Here is a 20,541-nt window from a genome sequence, read left to right on the forward strand (position 1 = left end):
TATGTTATATAAGAGGATTATAAAAGGGTTAAGAAATGATAAATCTACATCTTTTATAAAAGGGAGACATGAGATTCTTTAGGCAGCAATTAAATATTGAATAAGAAAGAGCCTACCTAAAAAATATATATAGATAAATAAACTATGGAATTTTGGGCACAAAAGGGTAAGTATATTCTTATTTTTATTATTTAAGTTATTGATAATAAATTTTAAAACTAACATAAATAGAAAAAATGGAATTTGGTCATACATAAAGGAGTATGAGGTGTATTAATATTATTATTGTATGATAAATAAAGTAGTTAAATACATTGTTAAATATATTTAATAAGGAATATGATGTGGAGTGGTGCATATTTGATATTAGCATTGATCACATTATGCATATAGAATATTGGTATTATATATTTTATAAATACTATATAAATGGGTAATGAATTTATAAATTATATTTTATAGAACTATAAATTTGTAAATGTATACATGAGATCACATCTTAACTATTACTAAGATATCTTAAGGTAGGGAGTTTGTTGAAGGTAGAGTAATTTGGACATAGTGAGAAGAAGATTTCCAAAATGGGCCTTTGTGGAGTCTATTTCTACCTGAACACAGTAATTATACTATCTCAGGAATAACCTTAGTAATGGGTAAAATTAATGAAATTTCATAAAATATATATGACAAAGATCTCTTGAATTATTACATATAACAATCATTAACTATGTTTCAAACCATGAAAAGGAAATTATAACACAAATAGAAGTGAACATAAATATTATATATCCCCAAGTGTAAATATATTTGAAATAATTCATAGTATAAACAAGAGTTACCCAATCCTTAATTTGGAAATTTGAAGCCATTAAAGACGAAAATCCAAAAAATGACATTACAAATAGTATCATGAATTGACGTATCTACTTTGTGTATTTACATATCTCAATAAATTGTTCAAGATTCAACCTAAGTTTTCCATATTTCTAATGAAGAGGGAGTTTGTGAAAGTTAGAGTAATATGAGCACAGTGAGGAGAAGATTCCCAAAACAAGCTTTGTTCATGAGGGAGCCTCTTGGAGCTTGTTTATCCAATTTCCAACATCTTGAACTAGTTTATCTAATTTTTGACATCCTGAATTAGTTTATCCAATTTCTAATAAATAGTCATTTATGAATCCCATTTTTAAGGAGATGATTTCTCTATTTATATGTCACATGTGAAAGGGTGTGTCTTTCCATCTCTTTAATTTATTATATTATTAATCTAAATACTATATGTTTATATTATTATATTTTAAGATCAACTCTATTAATATTTTATATCTAATTTATATCTTTATAAAGTAATGCAAATATATCATTATATATAATAGATTATATTTTACCTTAATATTATTTTTCTTGATTATTATTGTTATATTGTTATTATATATTATTATAATACTTATATATCCTATTAATTTGGGCTCATGACAGAGATTCAGTAGTTGGTGACTTTGTATTGGCCAACACAACAAGTTCCAGCATCACTAGAGATGGGGCCACACAATCAACATGGAATCCAATATCCAAGAAGAGAGAGAGGCTATTGTAGGTGTTAGTAATACAATATTGTAGCACCTAGAATTATATCCATACATCGAACAAGCTTAGAGATATGCCCTATCAAAGATTGTTACCTTATGGCATTTAGTGACTCTTAGGGTCAATTTCATTTTGCATACCCAAGAATATTTGAGTAGTCAATAGGATAGTACAAGCTTGGGAATAGGGTTGACCTAGAAATCTAGAACTAATGAAGTAGATAGTTTGTTCCCATGATGAATGGTTAGAGAGATTCACTAGTTGGCAACTTTGTACTAGCCAACACTACAAGTTTCAACATCACATGAGATGAGGACACAAAATCAAAACAGAACCCAATCTCCAAAAAGAGAGAGAGGTTATTTTAGGTGTTGACAACACAATCCTAGATCACCAAAAATTTCATCTATACCTCACACAAGCTCTGAGATATACCCCATCAAAGATCATTGCTCTATGGAATTTAGTAACTCTTAGGCTCAATTATGTTCAGTGTGCCTGAGAATGTTTGACCAGTCAATGGGATGGGATGAGCTTGGGACTAGGGTTTACCTATCCACTTGGAGCTAACAAAGTAGATAGTTTGATCCCATGATGAATGGTGAGAGAGATTCACTAGTTGGTGACTTTGTGCTAGCCAATAGTAAAAGTTATAGCATCACTAGAGATGGGGAAAAAAAATTAAAATGGAATCCAATCTCAAAAAAGAGAGATTATTATAGGTGTTAGAAACATGATCATGTAGCACCCAAAATTGCATACATATCTCATACAATATTTGAGATATGACCTGTCAAAGATTGTTATCCTATGGCATTTAATAACTCTTGGGGTCAATTCTATTTGGTGTTCCTATGAACGTTTGAGTGGTCAATGGGATGGGATGAGCTTGGGACTAGGGTTTACCTAACCACATGAAGGTAATGGAGTAGACAGTTTGATCCCATGACAAATGGTTAGAGAGATTCACTAGTTGGAAACTTTGTACTAGCCAAGACTACAAGTTTTAGTGTCACCTGAGATGGGACCACAAAATCAAAATGGAACCCAATCTCCAGAGAGAGAGACGTTATTGTAGGTATTGACAATATAATCCTGGAGCACCCAAAATTGCACCCATACCTCTCACAAGCTCTGTGATATATCCCATCAAAGATCATTGCCCTGTGGCATTTAGTAACTCTCAGGCTAATATCATTTGGCATGCGCAAGAACATTCAAGCAATCAATGGGATAGGATGATCTTTGGACTATCATTTTCCTAGCCACTTGGAGTTAATGGAGTAAATAGTTTGATCCCATGATGAATGGTAAGAGAGATTCACCAACTGTCAAATTTGTACTAGCTAACAATACAAGTTTCACCATCACTCGAGATGGGGCCACAAAATCAAAATGGAATCTAGTCTTGAAAAAGAGAGAGATTATTGTAGGTTTCTAAAACATGATTGTGTAGCACCCAAAATTGCATACATACCTTGCATGAGCTCTGACATATGACCCATCAAAGATCATTTCCCTATAGCATTTAGTTACTCTTAGGGTCAATGTTCAAGTGGTCAATAGGATGGGATGATCTTGGGAATAGGGTTTACCTAACCACTTAGAGCTAACGGAGCAAATAGTTCAATCCCACAATGAACAATGAAAGAGATGTGAGCAAGATATGTATGCCTAGGCCACTTTGTGCAAGATATGAGCAAAAGTTACTAATTAGGCAAAATTGGGTCTTTTTGAGTTTTTGATCAAGATAGCCTAGGATAAGGTGTTTTTAGTTTTTTTTTATAAGAACCTTTTCCATGTCCTAGAAGTGAAATCTAGTGAACTTTGGAAAAGTTGCACTTTTTGTGCAAAATTGCAAATGTTGTAAAAGTTGCTCAATATGTTGCAAATGAGTGTGAAATCTAACTAGAAACCTTCTAACCTTCCAAAATAGTTTTCCCATGCTCATATACTTGAGCATGGGTAGTTACAATTTCCCAAACCTCCATTTTCAACTTTTTAGAAAAATTGCAAAAGTTGCTTAAGCAACTTTTTGAGCAACTTTGTAACTTTTGTGCAATTTTTGCTATTTACATCTTTTAGTCAAATGTGTCCATCTAGGACCTTATTTAAGATTCCTAGGACCTATTAGGTAACCAAATACCTCAGTTACCCATCCCTAATGACTTTTGGCTCATTGAGTAACTTTTGACCAACTTAGGACCTAAGAAGCAATTTTGGCTCTTTTACAAACACCTTTGGACTAGTTGCTTATTAGAAAACACAACTTGTATTTCTATGTAAATAACCCTTCTAACAATCTTTGGATAGGATTTTTTATGGTTGGAGGCCTCTAATGGAGTTTAGTTGGCTATAGGTGCATGAAATGCATGCCTAAGGAGCAACAACAGGAGATCTATCCATTGGAGAGGGGTATTTTATGGTAGATTATGTCTACATATGCCTTGGAGATGGTGAATTAATCTTCAATTGATTGAATTTGGCTTGGGAAGTCATACATTGAGAAAGCCCTAGGTTTGAGGGTTTGTAAGAGACCAATTTGGGGATTTCTTACTTATAGAGGTTGGAGCATCAAGTTGAACTAATATTCCTTTGGTTGGGTCCATTTGAGGAGACTATTGATAGTCTAGAGCATTGGAAGCAAGGGCAGCAGGTAGTTGCTTTTGAAAACCACCCTATTTTATGCTTAAAAAGGGTGCCTGGCTAGAGGATTTGTTTGTTCATCCAAAATAACTTATACTGAGGTTGAGATATGTTAAAGAAGGCTACACTAAATATCTGAAAACCTTTATTTAAGAATCCCTTTGGAGATTTTGGGAGAAAACTTAACATATTTCTCGCTAGAGACCTAGTTTTGGACAATTAGGCCTACTAGGCAATTTTGAGGAATTTGAGTGCTTCTCCATATTGAAAACCTTCTAACCTTCCAAAATATTATTCCCCATGCTCAAATACCAAAGCATGGATAGTTACAACTTCCCAAACTATCATTTGCAACTTTTTGCAAAAATTGCAAAAGTTGCTCAAGCAACTTTTTGAGCTACTTTGCAACTTTGAGCATTTTTTGCTCTTTACATCTTTTGATCAAATGGGTCCATTGAGGATCATTCTAGAACCCTATTTAGGATTCCTAGGACCAATTAGGCAACCAAATACCTTAGTTAGCCAACCCTAACAACATTTTACCTATTGAGCAACTTTTGGCTCATTGAGCAACTTTTGACCGACTTAGGACCTAATAAGCAATTTTGGCTATTTCAAAAACACATTGGGATTAGTTGCATTCAAAGGACTCTTAGAACTTATTAGATACACACAAAATCTTAACTAATCCTTTAAAAACTTCAAAAACCAAAAAGAAGGGATGTTCCCTACACCAAAGGGTGGGAAAATCCATTTGAAGCTACCTAGTTGTGCACTTTGATTCACAAAAAGTGAGAGAGGTCCATGTTTTTGTAATTATATTCAATCTAATGAACCAACTAGATCTACTCTATATTTTAATGTCTCAAGTATTGCCTCATGGTCTAACTCAAAAACCTTCTAAAGACTCTTATTATGTGGTTTTCCACCATATTTTATCAAGTGGACATTTGACGTGACAAAAAAGTTTGAATAATGAATAATCTTCCTCTCTATTTGCCAATTCTCAAATTACCACAAGTCAGGGTTCTTTCTATAATATTGTCTAAGCCATGTGCCAGTTATAACCACCTCACCTATATGGTACTCTAAACCTTCACCATCTATAACTAAGTGATCCAAAATAAAATGGCCTCGATAGAATGACACAAATAATAATTTGTCCCTTCTTCATTGTCTTTAGGTGCAATAACAACAAAAACATGGCTTGGAGTGATAAATGTGCAAAATGTGATCATTAATTTAACAAATACTCAGGTAAAAGTTATAAAGTTACATATTGAATATATATATATATATATATATATATATATATATATATATATATATATATATATATATATATATTACTAGGTTGCACTAGATCAGACAAGTGATCAAAGTCAATGGATGAATCTACCTCTACCATTTCCAATGCTTGTGGGGGAATTATAGGTGTCAATTGGGTATAAAACCTATATATCTCATTTGTCCACCCATTTAGTCAACTCACACTCATCTCAATTTTCCTCTTCACATGATGGACAAAAGCATGCTAGTTTTCATGTGTGGATACTCCATGAACCTACATTAGAGCTTCTAAAAGAGTGTAACTCACTTGATCCTATCATTTTTAAACAATCATCATATGGTGCAATGTTAGTATTATCTATCAACCACAAAAAACTACAAACCATAGACTCACCTTCCTTACCTAGAGCCATTATAGTGTTACACCACTGGATAATGGATTTTTCATCTATCAATGTTTCTCCATCTTTGTACTTTAATTCTTCATGAGCTAAGGCTCTTTTGATGCATGTAACTGCACCATTGTGCTCTCCCTTTCCATGAGCAACCTCAATAAAATTCCACATAAATTGAATTCTACACAACCTGTGCATCTTGCTCAACCAATAGAACATCCATGCATTCTTGAATTGAGATGCACAATTGTCTGACCAAATAATGTGTTGGCCATATGGTATGCCCCTGTTAGCCAAATATAGATAAAATAGTTAAAATAAACCATGTACAAATTCTATAAAATGTGATTGGTCATCATTGATGTAAAAATGGTACTCCCTCAATATCTTCCTATCAACATTGTACTTGTAGGTGAATGCATGAATGTTATGTGAAAAAATACAAAAACTTATTGAGAAATATAATACTTTTCTTGCACCTCATTTTGTGGTTGTAGTGTGTAGTTCTTTGCAAAGTCTACAACCAAAACAATGGTATACAGTGGAAATGTATCCTTGCACAACTTGAATTGCAAATCCAACCATCGAGCTCTATGTGTATGTTTTGCATACTCGTATATAATCTTTTCATGAAAAATATTCATTAAATCATTCATTGGAATCTGTTCAATGACTAAATCACATATTTTATCCTATTTCCCATCTTTCAAAGCATATGTCACTGTCTTATACTTTTTGTAATCTACTATTTCATTTCCTATTGCATTGTACTATCCATATATTCACAAGTTGATAAAAGCTACAAAGAACTACAAAATAAGCATGTACCATCCAAGAATGACATCTTGTCAAATTTTTGACTATCCCCTATTCACATAAAATGTTGGATATGAATTCCATTGAATATCTAGGTGGCTCATTCATTTCACAGTCATGCAAAACAAACTTATAATGCAAAACTAGACATATATGCCTTAAAACATCAAAATGGTTAGAAAATTCAATATGTATCCTACAACAACAAGTTGTGTATGTGTGATTTATCTTCACATAAAAATTTTTACCCATCTCAAAAAATCTTTGACTTATTCAAATTTGACAATACAGACCAATAAATTTTGCAAAAAATTGTGTCTGAGTTGAGTCCAAAAATGTTTCACATGTGGATCACGATTTCAGATACCAATCCTCCTTCTTACAACATCTCTTTGATTAGGGGAAACACACATGCTATTTGTCCAAAAGTCTTCAATAAATAATTTCAAAGCTTCACTAATTTCTTTATCCTTTCGTGGTAGTCTACTGTTAAATGTCCATAACTCATTTTTTGTTGGATCTTTTGCTCATTCACACCTTACCATGGCTCTCCTTAGAGTACCTCTACCAATTTTCAATGTTTTTCTTGTCTTTTTCATGAGTCAAGATTTATTCAATTGGGTACTTATTACTATCAATGTAAGTATGTATCTTTTGGTATTAATATCCTTGGTGAGTGATTTAGAATCCACTTTGTCATATGCACTCATTAGATTCTTTATAATGCTTTTTTCATTTGAATCATCCATCATTCTTAGACCAAGAATCTTCATGATGGGCCTAAATTTCAAATTCTTCATCATTTAAATAAATAATTGGCATTGACCTATAACATTTAATTTTTCAAAGAATAATCTCCACACGTGATTAACTTTTCTTTGACAAGTATGCTTGCTAATCTTGTCAGGCATTGATTTCAAAATGTTAGTATCAATATCAATCAAATACTTTGGTCTTCTAAAATGAATTCTAGAAGGTGTTATAATATCTTCCATTCTCTCAACATTTTGAACATCAACATAAGGTTGAGTGTTTTGTATACCTTGAATTGAAGATGATGTGTCTTGGCAATAAGATGCAAAAGAAAGAATATCACCTACTTGATATATTGATTTTGTACCTTCAACATGACATGGTGAAGTGTGTACATTGTTGGATGTGAAAATTAGTGTCTCTTCAACATGAGATGATGATACAACTCCAACATTAGAAGATGGTGTAGCATCACAATTTAGTTGTATCCTTGAGCATAAGATTCTCATTTGTTATCTTTGTCTTTCCAATTCTTCCTCTTTGTTTCTTTGTATTGGTAGTTTATGTTCCTCTTCAAAAGATAATTCTTTATTATTGCATTGTAATTTTATTTATTCATGTAGTAGTTTCATTTTATCTCTTTTAATTTCCAAACCTCTCTCCCTCTCTTCTATTATTTCAGTTGTTGGTTTCTTCCTTGGCATGATGATGATTTCTATATGTCAAATTATTCAAACATATGAATTACTTACAATTTGTAAATAGTAAATCATTCAAATACATATACAAATTATAATTTTTTCAATGAATATACAATATATATTAAATAACTTGTCAAATTTTTTACCATTTCCAAATAACAATTCATTCAAATATACAAATTTTAATGAATTCACTATATATTAAACAACTTGTCAAATTATAATGAAATTTGTCTCTATAATAACAAAGAATATTTAGAAAGAACTACACTAACCTTTTCTATAGAGAGAATGTTCAAAAAGCCTTCAATTAGTGTATCCAATGATTGAATTTGGTATTTTCTAGCTTCCAATAGCATCAAAGAATGTATCCAATGATTGAATTTGGTGTTTTCTAGCTTCCAAGAGCATGAAACCTATGTTTTTTGTCAAAACAATAGAACAAACAATAGGCAAAAAAGAGAATATGGATCAATAGGGACCCAAACTCTCATTATAATCAATTTTTGGTGTTTTCATATAATGCATAAACACTACAAAGTGCCCATGTACTATGTGAAATCTCTCTCTCTCTCTCTCTCTCTCTCTCTCTCTCTCTCTCTCTCTCTCTCTCTCTCTCTCTCTCTCTCTCTCTCTCATCCCCTACTCTCTCTCTCTCTCCCTCTCTCTCTCTCTTTCCCCTACTCTCTCTCTCCCCCTATCCCCTAGTCTCTCTCTCTTCCCCATCCCATACTCTCTCTCTCTCTCTCTCTCTCTCTCTCTCTCCCCCCCCCCCCCCCCCCTCCACCCCCCCCTCTCCCCTCACCCTCTCTCCAATCTCCTACTCTCTCCCCATCCCTTACTCTCTCTCACTCTCTACCCTCTCTCCCTCTCTCCTTCCCTCTCTATTAAAATTTGGGCTTATAACGTTTGTGTGCACTATAGTGCATATGTGTTATGTAAGCCTAAATTTAAAAATTCTTTAAATAGTGTGTGCATGCTATAGTGTGCATGCTTTATTTAAAGCTTCGAATTGTACCAAGCCTAAGGATTGGATTTTTCTTAGGGATCCAACCCAAAGGTTTGGAGTCTTAAACTAGTCTGAGACATATTTTTGCAGTAAGCTTACAAAAAATGTTTGATTTTTCTTGGGTGGTCTCCTTCAAGTTTCCTCATGGTTAAGCATTGATAGAATTAGGTTACATGACATTGTAGATCTCTATGTTGGCTATATAACCATATAATTTATTTTTAATTTGAACTATTTCAAGCCTTTCAACTATAATTTATTTTGAACATATGTCCATTTTCTCTGAAAACATGTGCTAATTGGGGTTTATATTTTAGCTCATTAATCAAATTTCACAACAACTTAATATTTTAGAAACTAGAATCCATTGTACACACTTTTAAAAAAATAAGTTTTGATTTTAGATTGGCTTTCAATCATTTCTAGCAGGAGCACATAGATATTTCATGTTTTTGGGATGTGTCCAATTACAAAATTCATAAAAAAAATACACATTATAAAACTACCCAAAAAAAATCTGGGATAAACTACACAATGTTAGGTAACTTTTGACCATAGCAATTAATGAATTTCAAAAATAAAAAATAGGGGGGTTATACTTTGCACTATGTTATATTTTTTCTGAAAAAATGGTACCACTTTATGTTGCCCCCATTTTTGAGGACCTAAAACTAAACCTTTTTTTTTTAAATAGTAGTTTAAAAACTAGATTCAAAGAACTACAACTTTTATTTATTTTTCATATTTTAAAATTTTGACGTAACTATCTTCAAATTCTTGCTAAAGTTTAGAAATTGTTGATTTTAGGAAAAAGAAAGAAAAAGGTGGCCACTTATACCCCCCTTTTGGCCCCACAACTTGGTGTACTTACCCATATTGGTTAAGTGGTTTTATGAGTTTGAATATGTTGTTTGAAGTTTAAAAAATTAGATTTTGTACATTTGGACCTAAGGATATTCACCCCCACCCCCTAGTTACTCTATCATTCTAATAGGGATTAATTATGTTTGAAACCCTAAATTAGTCAATGTTATAGAAATTAGGGCTAATGGACCTCAAGACTATCCATTGGTTAAGTAGGAAAGTCTAGGAACTAAATTGCAAATTAATAGATTAGAAATGAAATTTGAGGTAAATCCCCAACTAGTTGAAATGAATATACCCTTAATAGAAATGAGTTTAGTGAATATTGATGCAATAAATGCATCAATATGGAAGTCTTCATTTACTAGAATGAGCAGGAATCAAAGGATCCTAAACTAGTCAAATGGTTTCTTAAATTTTGTGGGGAACTAGTAAGTATATCTCTCCTATTGAATCATCTAATTTATTTGCATTGTAAAAACATAGGGATCAAAGAAAGTTGTATGTCTAGTCCAAAATATTTTCTTAAAGTTTATAGAGTAAACTTTTTAATTGGATGCCTAACTGTAATATAGATGTTGTAAAAAAAATTAAAATTCCTTCATGGGAAGTGATCAAGGATATACCAATAGAACTTTTAAATCTTCAGGTATCAAAAAGAATATTAACATCTATAGGATAACTTTTAGGTATGAAAGCTAACTAAAAATTCTCTAATGAAATTAAATTATTAATTAATTTAAAACTAGAATAACTAGATTTTACAAAAAAAGAGTCACAACTAATAGATCTATATATAAAATAAATTGTGCAAAATAAGATAAACATATAAATGAAATTATCCTTCTAGAATCTAAAAATAAGAAGGGTGCAAAGATTGAATTTTTTAAATATACAGATAATAATTTGGACTTAAGGAAGATATTTCCAAGGCTTACTAAGTGGGCCCTAGGGATAAGATATTAGAGAAACTCTTAAAGGTCATGGAATATAAACATAAACAAACATAATGTTTTACAAACAAAGCCAATTGTAGAAGACAAAAGGAAAACTTGAAAAGTATGATATGTGGACCAAATGAGAATATTGCAAAAGGGAATTTATAGAGGAGGATTTGGTTACCAAAGCATGCCCCAATAGTAATTTAAATACCATTAAAGGATATTATCATATCAAAAACCCAAAGCAAGGAATAGTCACATATAATAACCAAGACAAAATTAAGAATTAATTAATTGAGATTAAGAAAGTTGAAAATATAAGAAGACTTAACTATTGTAAGACATGTAGGATCAAAAACATGTACTTGGAAGACATCAACAAAAACTTGGCTAGATATAAAAAGTTGATTCATGAAACCTTATTAATTGAGATATATGGTTGAAGACCATAGAGACCATCTATATTCATAACTAGTTGAAAATCAAATGCACAAATATCATAATAACAATAACCAAAACATAAATCTAGAAATACATCTCAATGAGAATGACTTATTAGAAGCAGAAAAGAGAAATGGAAATGATAGTATAAGTAGGACTAAAGGAAATAAAACCAAATAGAGGATAAGAGTTTCATTATTAGGGGAGGGGCCAAATAAGGAATTATTAGCGAATTTAAATTAGGAAAAGGAACATAAATAAATAATATCCTGAGAAAAAGTCACAAATGGAAAGCTTAAACTCCATAATGTTTAGTGAGGTCAGGGACAAAGAAGATATCATTTCCTCACACATAGAAGAATTGGAATTTGAGTCAAATATATTGGAGAAGAAAGATAGAAAAATATTTATAATACTTAAGAAAGGTGTGACTTAGGTAGCACAAAAATCAATTAGTATTAAAAAATATCTTGAGGATGGACTTTAAATAGGTAATAGTAGAAAACCATACCTGGGAAAAGAAGGATTGGAAATTTTGGAGTTCACTCCCCTTAAAAGAAGCAATAAGGTAAGAGAGATAATGAAAAAGTATGGGAATAGTTCAATTCCTCTAACATCATCAAAATAGGGAAAATATTACAATAAGGAAAAAAAGATAAATATATTAAAAAGAAATATTGTAAAATCTAGAATACCTCTCTAGATGGGAATGGTCCATTTGAAGCTAATAATGAACAACATGAGGATCATAATAGGAAGTTCATTCTGATTGAGCTGGATACTTTTTTGGGTAAACTCAAGGTCACTAGTCAAGAAGATGCAACAAGTACCAAGCTTATAGACAATTCAAAAGAAAGGGGGGCAACATCCAATCATTTCTAGGAGTTTGGAATACTAGATACATCGTAAAAAAATCAAAATAAATATCAAGGAAAATAGTAAATAAATACATAAGGAACAAATAGAAGAAATAAAAAATGAGAAATTAGACATTAGTGAACAAATAGTTCAAGAACTATGAGAACATATCGAGGATGTAGAAGATAATTCAATAGCAATAAGAACTCAAAATGAAAACATTGATTAACTAGGCCTAGCTACAAAAATGGAAGGGATTGGGACACCAAGATGTAGAAAACAACAAAAATAATAAGGAAATATATTATTGGTTGAACTTAGATCTACTACATGTAGCATAGGGAATCAGGAAAAGATATAAGATGTACTAAAATTTGAAAAGGGGAAGAGCCTTCCCACAGAGAAATGATATTAACAACATGGAACATTAAGGGATTAAATGCACCTAATAAGAAGTTCTTTCTAAAGTGTAACTTAACTATTTTTTTAATTTGAAATTACTCTAATTTTAGAAACTAATATAAATAAAGATGAGGGAAATACTCTAATTAAAAAATTGAGATAATGGAAAACTAACTTGATAGAAGCTATAGGGATGTTAGGAGGCATTGGCATTGTTTGGGAGTCCCCTAGAAAAATAGATTTCAATAAAATGGTGTCAAATAGAAACTAGATGGGAGAGAAACTTAAAAGCTACATAAGTGGTATATAATTTATACTTATCAATGTATATGGTCCAACCCCTACTATTGATAAGAGGGCATTATGGAATGAAATCATCACCTTTATGAAAAAAAATTGTACATAAAATTTCTATATACTAGGAGAATTCAATGCCCTTCTAAATCTTAAAGAAAAATATGAAGGAACACAAACTATAACTCAAGTAATGATAGATTTTAGAGAATAGTTTTCATGTAGCAATCTAATAGATGTATTGTCATCTAATGGGGTATACAAAAGGAATAATAGTTGATTAGGTTTTCATCACATTACTAAGAGGTTGAACAAATTTATATTCAAAGGAGATCTAAGTAATTCCAATTATACTATTCAATCTACAATTCCACCTTATGTTGGTTGAGGTCATTTCTTAGTTAGGGTAGAGATAGTAGACCAACTTAAACCCCTAAGGAATCCCTTTAAATCTGAAAAAATATGATTTCTAGATGATAATTTCATGAATATTTTTTTTTTAATGGTGCAAAGAAGGTATATTTGAAGGATCCAAGATGTTATATTTTATATCTAAAGTATAACTATTAAAAGAAAACATTTTAAAATGAAATATAAACAACTTTAACGAACTTTTAAAAGAAAATTTTGATAATGAAGATTAATTTAAAAACTTAATGAAAATAAAATAGATAATGCAAAATTATCTAAAGAAAAATAATTACATGTGAAAAAGAAAAAGAATTACAAGTTTAAGAAGAAAATTTACTAGAATAAGAATTATTATTTTGGAAACACAAATCACAAGAAACTTCCCTATCAAAAGGAGATAGAAACACACAAAAAATCACAACAATACCCTCAACAATAGAAACATCAATAGGATAACCAAAGTGAAAGAGCATGTAAGAAATATAATGAAAAATCAAGCACAAATAGAAGAAGTTTTTCTACAATATTACAAAGACATTTCTAACAACTATGAATATTCTAATATTTCATCTCAAAACTTGATAAAAAACTCTATTCCTAAATTAATAACTAAAGAAGATAATAAAATAACTAACCAAAAATTCTCACTAGAAGAAATAAAAGAAGTAATCTTTAATCTTAACCCAGATAAATATCCAAGTCTCAATGATTTCCAAGCCTTTTTCTTTCAAAAATGTTGGGATACTCTAGGTCAAGATTTATGGAAGGCCATTGAGGCAATGAGTAATTTGAGAACTCTACTAGTAGAAATCAATAATACCTTTCTTGCTTTAACCCATGAAAAATTGAACCATGAAGAACCTGGTGATTTTCACGCTATTACTTTATTTAATACTATATTTAACATACTAACAAAAGCTTTAGCTAATAGAATAAAAAAAGTGAACTACCTCAAATTATCTTAGAATAAGAAATAGATTTTTTCTTAGCAAATCAATTCTTAATGGAATAATTATAATTTATGAAATTATGCATTCAACACGTATTAACATGAAACCTAGTATGCTAATGAAACTAGATATATATATAAAGCATATGACAAAGTAGATTGGAGATTCCTATGTAAGACTATGGAAGTATTTGGATTTTTATGTCAATCAATAAATCTTGTCTTTAATCATATTCACCAAGTAAAATATCATTAATTGTTAATGGAGCACCAGAAGAATTATTTAATATATCCTTACAAATAAGGCAAGGTGATCCATTATCACGTTTACTATTCATCATTATGGAAGAGGATTTTTGTAGAACTCTAAAGAAGTCTCAAGGAGAAAACAAAATCAAAGTATTTTTAACAATAAAAGGTGTTCCTAAAGTAATACTTAAACAATTTGTGTATGAAACTATTCTCCCTAGTCAGAGCTTAATAGAAGAAGTCTGCAACTTCAAAGAAATAATCATATCATATATGGAAGCCTTGGGAGAGAAATTAAATGCTAAAAACTCAAAGATTTTTTTTCTAAAGACTTGTCTAGATATGAAAAGAAGCATCTCCAATCTCATGGGATATACCTTCTCATGTAAATACCTAGGTATTCAATTGGAAAAAAGGAGTAAAAGAAAATAAATTATGGAAGAAAATATCAAAAAAACTAGATAATAAAGTAGAAATTTGGAAAGACAAATGGCTTATAAAGGCTAGCCAAGACACTATGTTAAATTGGTACTAACTGCCATTCCAACCTACCACATGTGATGGTTACAACTCCCAAAAGGAGTTAAAAGAAATCTAGACAACAAATTAAGGAATTTTTTTTGGAAAGGAAGAAAAGATAAATGGAAACAATTAACAATCAAATGGGGACAAAATTTGCAAGCCAAAGGATTTTGGAGGACTAGGAATTAAGAAATTGAGAGGAGAAATGAAGCATTGTGAGCCAAATTAGTATGGAAAATGTACCAAGAACATAAATATAAATGTGAAAAAATTATTTACCACAAAAATCTAAACAATTCAAATCCATTGTCCTTATTTTGAATCAAAAACCCACTAAAAGGTTCTAGAACTTGGAACTTTATGATGCAATGTCATCTCTTAATCATTAATAATTTAATGTGGGATATTAGACAAGGTTCGGAAGATTTACTCTAGGAAGACTCATAGGATGATCTTGCATCCCCTAATAGTTTCAAGCTACCCAATAACATCAAAGCTACTCTAACAAGTACTCAGGGAAAACATGTAAGTGACTATAAAGAAGTAAGTAAACAAGATCAAAAGAGAGAATGGAAGTGGAGATCAGCAAAAGAAACAAATTTCACAGAATAGGAAAAACATATTTTAGAGAAATTAATTCCTTAATCAAAGGAAAGTCAATCATTAAAGAAAGAAGGGATAAATTAATATGGAGAGAATCTAAAAGCTAGAAATATAGTGTTAAAAGGGAGTAAAAGTTGATAATAAATTTTCAATGAGAAAATTTTGGCATTCCTCTTAATCTATGCTAAGACACAACTCGCTTGCCCAAAGAAAAAATCTTCCTTTGGGAAACTTTACAAAATAGAATCCTTGCAATGGATATATTTCCTAAGTTGGGATTCAAGGGGCCTTGTAGATGTCCATTATACAAAAATGACTTAGAAACAATGGATCATCTATTGTATCAATGCTCATTTTCCAATCAACACTTGAAATAGTTTTTTCAAAAACTCAATTGCTCAATAGATTCACTAAAAAATCCCTCAAATTGTCTAGAAATTTGGCCCAAACTATAGCAAGATGGAGAAAATTTCCATGTTTATCATCTTATGGAAATATGGAAGGAAATAAATAGAAGAATATTTGACAACAAAAACATGAAAACTACATCATTCCTTAACAAAGTAAAATCCAGCATAATAGAAGTTCTTAATAATAGTCCAAGGAATATGGTCATAGAAGAATGAATCTCCTTAGATTGGGATGCAAACATGTGCAAAAATTGGAAGAATCTAATTAATCCCCCAATGACTTATTTCAAATAAAATTAAAAAGAAAGAGAAGAATGAAAATAGGAACCCTCCTAACAAGATGAATAAATTTAAATTTTGACAGAGCTTAATGAGGAAATCAAGGAGAAATAGGGATATGATGCATCATTCATCTAGAAGACAAAAATTAGCAAGTTAAGAAAGAAAATTAAATAACAATAACAAAAAATAAACTAGCAAAGATGCAAGCATTGATTGAAGGTCTTCACATATATTTAGGTTTGGGTGTCAAAAAACTAGTCATAGAAGGAGATTCAGAGATTATATTAAATGTCATAAGAAAAAGGAACTCTCCCAATTTGAAAATTAGTTCTAAACTATAATATGCTTTAAAATTAATAGAAAAATTTGACGAATGTAGTATTCATTATATCTTCTAGGAAGGAAACAAGGAGGTAGATAAATTGGCAAATCAAGGGGTGGATGGGGAAGATTTTGTTATTTAAAATGATCCAGTTAACCATAATAAAATAAAATTTAGGACGTATTTCATATTCAACATCTTGATTAAATTAGTATCATTTATATTTTTGTCACTCATTATATGGAATCTTTGTACCTAGGTAATTTATATCCTTAGTTAGACTCTAGGTTATTTCTATTGGTGTTTTAAAATGTCAAGTTTCAAAAACCCAATGAAAAGAACAAAATATATTGAGGGGTAGCTAATTCCCATCTACAACATACCCATTCAAGCATCAGGGCTAACTATAAGGCTATACTCCTTCTTCTACTTCAGGCTATACAAAACCTAGGTAGGTGAACCTTAGATTCTTCATATGGCACTAGTATCAAAGCATACAACTAAATCTTAGAAAGAAGATAATACCCCTAAATCTTTTATGCTTATGCAAACAAAATAGACATGAACTAGCTAATGACATGACCTATGAACCTAATAAGTTAAGTGAGGGTAACTCTTTTCAGCTCTTCAACAAAAAGGGAAAAGGATTTGATTAAAGATTAATTTCAGCATAACCAAGACATGAAAAAAAAACTACATTTATCCTATAGCTAAGTAGTGCCTTATCTATTGGACAATTCAACAAATCACTAACATACATCCTTGGAAATCATTGATACATTTCATGTATTAGGACTTCCAAATCTATCCATTCACCTTGTGAGTCAAACATCTTCATCTATTTTGAATCTCATACTTGACCTGTCCCTTCATCAAATTTGCAACCCCGTTATGGTAAATCAAACATTTACATGAATCCTTGAATCGTAAGTAAAACATACCAAATATACAACATAAAATAGGTTCTTAATGAGCTTTGTGCTCTTTGTTTACAAGCCACAAAAGATTACATATAACATAAAAAGGAGACAAGATTCAGATTGAAGATAAACTTTTTGCTGCATTTTTATTCATTTCCTTGAAATAAATACATAAACAATGCATGAAAATAACCTCTAAAAATGTTGAATAAACTAGAACTATGTGTATTCCCATTAACTGATCTTCATTACAAATAAATGTTGAACAATAGTGGAATCACAACCATGTAAGAAATTTCAACCAAACTGGAACCATCCTTGTGGTATCAAAGCAGCGAAAAATGTCCAAGAACTAGAACTAATCTAAAGAAAGAGAAGAGAACAAAACATAAAGACAGGAAAAAATCTTGAATCAGATTAGATGTTGTCATTTTCCCACTTGAAACTCTTCTATTTGTTGATAAAAAAATCTCTCTACCTTCTTTTTGTAACTGAAAATTAGATATTTTCCTTACTGCTAAAGAATGCTTTGAAAATATCTTTAGAATGATGGAAACATGCAACTGAAAATGATGTCAAATCTAATATTAAACAAGGGAAAAAATATCCACCAAATGACTCTTAGAGGCAAAATGAAACTCTCAAAAATATTTTCCACCAAATATAAAGCCAAGAAACTCCAATGACTACTCTCTAATTGAATTTGATGCTTCATCATGCAAATTGCTCATTCTGTTAAGAATGTCTCCCATTTTACAAATCTTCTTATATCTCATACCACTGAACACCTATGCATTTTATGACTGCATATCTACGAATTTCATCTTATCCCAATTCCAATAGTATATTGCACTCTACATTTTGGATATAAAATACCCCTTTGGCATGCATTTGAAATTTCTAGGCCCAACTTGTGAACAAAGTATTTAAATAAAAGGATTAAAAAATTATATAGTTTTGACTATAGAATATTTCAAATATATTTAGATATTTCAACCTATGGATTGCATGCTCAAAATACTTTTTGAATCTAGGTCAAACCTCCTATTGACTTCCACTTAGGTGCCACATGTTAGTATGTGATTGGTTAGACTCACTCTGGCACTACCATCTCACCACTGCCTTGTTTGTACTACCACCTGGGCCACTACCACATGTCACAACATCACAATATTAACTCCTAATCACTACTTAACCTGATTAACTAGGCGAGCAACTCATTTTTCACCTTTGGAACTCTTCTTGCTTAACCACAATTAACTCTTATGATGTTGCGAAATATGCATTTTTGCATGATCAAGGTGGTTTGCTCAAACCTAGAATTTCATGTCATGAAGTCATGAGGTAGTTATCTTCACCATTTTCATGTCATCGGAGTTGTTTCCACTAATTGTGTAGATTAGGTAGTGAAGGTGCACTAGATTGCCATGTGTCCAATGACATCATCATCCTTTTCCTACAATTCCTAGCTACGTATTTGTTCAAAATTTTGTACGGTTTCCTCTAGCTAGCTACCCTCCACAAGTGGACCCCTTAGACATGAACCTTGCCTCAAAAGAGGTGTGTCCTTTTAGAAACTTAAGTAATGTGTTTTTGGGCTTATAAATACATTTCAAGATAGTCTACCAGCCGATGTGGGACTAAAACTTGAGCACTTTTCTTCTAATTTTATCATTGGGATTGCATTTAAAATGCTTTACCTTTCTCAAATCATGATGAGAAAGTGAATTGGGCTTCACATGAATTCCCCCTTTCATGATCAAAACACCTCTCACCACATTTGTGCATTTCCTTTTGTGCCCTTTTCCACTAGAATATTGCTCTACCTAGGAGTGTTTGTGGCTAGAAAATTGTTGTCCAAGTGAGAGGTTGCATGCTAGGGGAAGCGATTTTTTCTTCAAACTATGGGATGTGGAGTGTGGTGCAGTTGAAAATATTGACATGGTCTCATAGACCACATGGGGTTGTGGACAAGGAGACTGCTTGCAGCATGATGAAGAATCTGGAGGAGGAGATTATGTTCATTCACCCTCACACAAGAATCTATTGGTAAGTGTTTCATGTATCCAAACCAAACAACATTTGTGCAACCCAACACCTAGGAAATGCATAGGACCCTATGTTGAAAAGGTAAGTTAGGCTGAAAATGCAAAATGGAGGTATTGGGAAATAGATTTGGGTGGGGTTTAGCTATAGAGGCTCATTCTAGAAACACCTATTGTGTTCAACTTATAACCTATGCAATATGTACAACTTTTTCTCCTTTCAAATTTTAAACTCCCATGTTTTCACTTGTGTAGGATCCCTTGTAATTGTTTGTTGCATCCTCCTAACTTCAGTGACTTCTTTCTTGAAAATGCACAAGGGCCATGGTGTCAAGAAAAATGAAAGATGTATTAGTCATGCATCCTCAAGGGACATAGATGTCCATCCATTATTGATGATATCAAACATGCTAATCGCAAACTAGAGGTGCCATGATTCTTTGATCTATATGTCATCATATTCCACGAGATAAGCCAATCACCAAAATGGATGCTAATAAATGTTGGTCTTATAACATTCCTGGCATGCTCAATTATTTCATTAATTAGAATAATCATCAATCTTCACTCTAAATTCAAGTTCAAGTAGTTGATGTATTATCTCATAGAAAACATTTAGACTCTAATATCAATAGTTGTAAGCCTTGTGACTCTCTGAGCACTCTCACTTCTTTCCTTTGTTATTTATTGTGTGTATAATCTCAAACATTCAAGTGAGTTCAAAAGAAAAGGGATATATATACTAAAAAGTTACAATCAAGATAATTACAACTTCTTTTTAACAGTCTTTTATCCCAATATGTTCTCTCAATCTAATGCCACCAGTTGGGT

This window comes from Cupressus sempervirens, chromosome 4 (assembly GCF_028749045.1).
Source record: "Cupressus sempervirens isolate cs-2001-9-10 chromosome 4, ASM2874904v1, whole genome shotgun sequence".
NCBI lineage: Eukaryota > Viridiplantae > Streptophyta > Pinopsida > Cupressales > Cupressaceae > Cupressus > Cupressus sempervirens.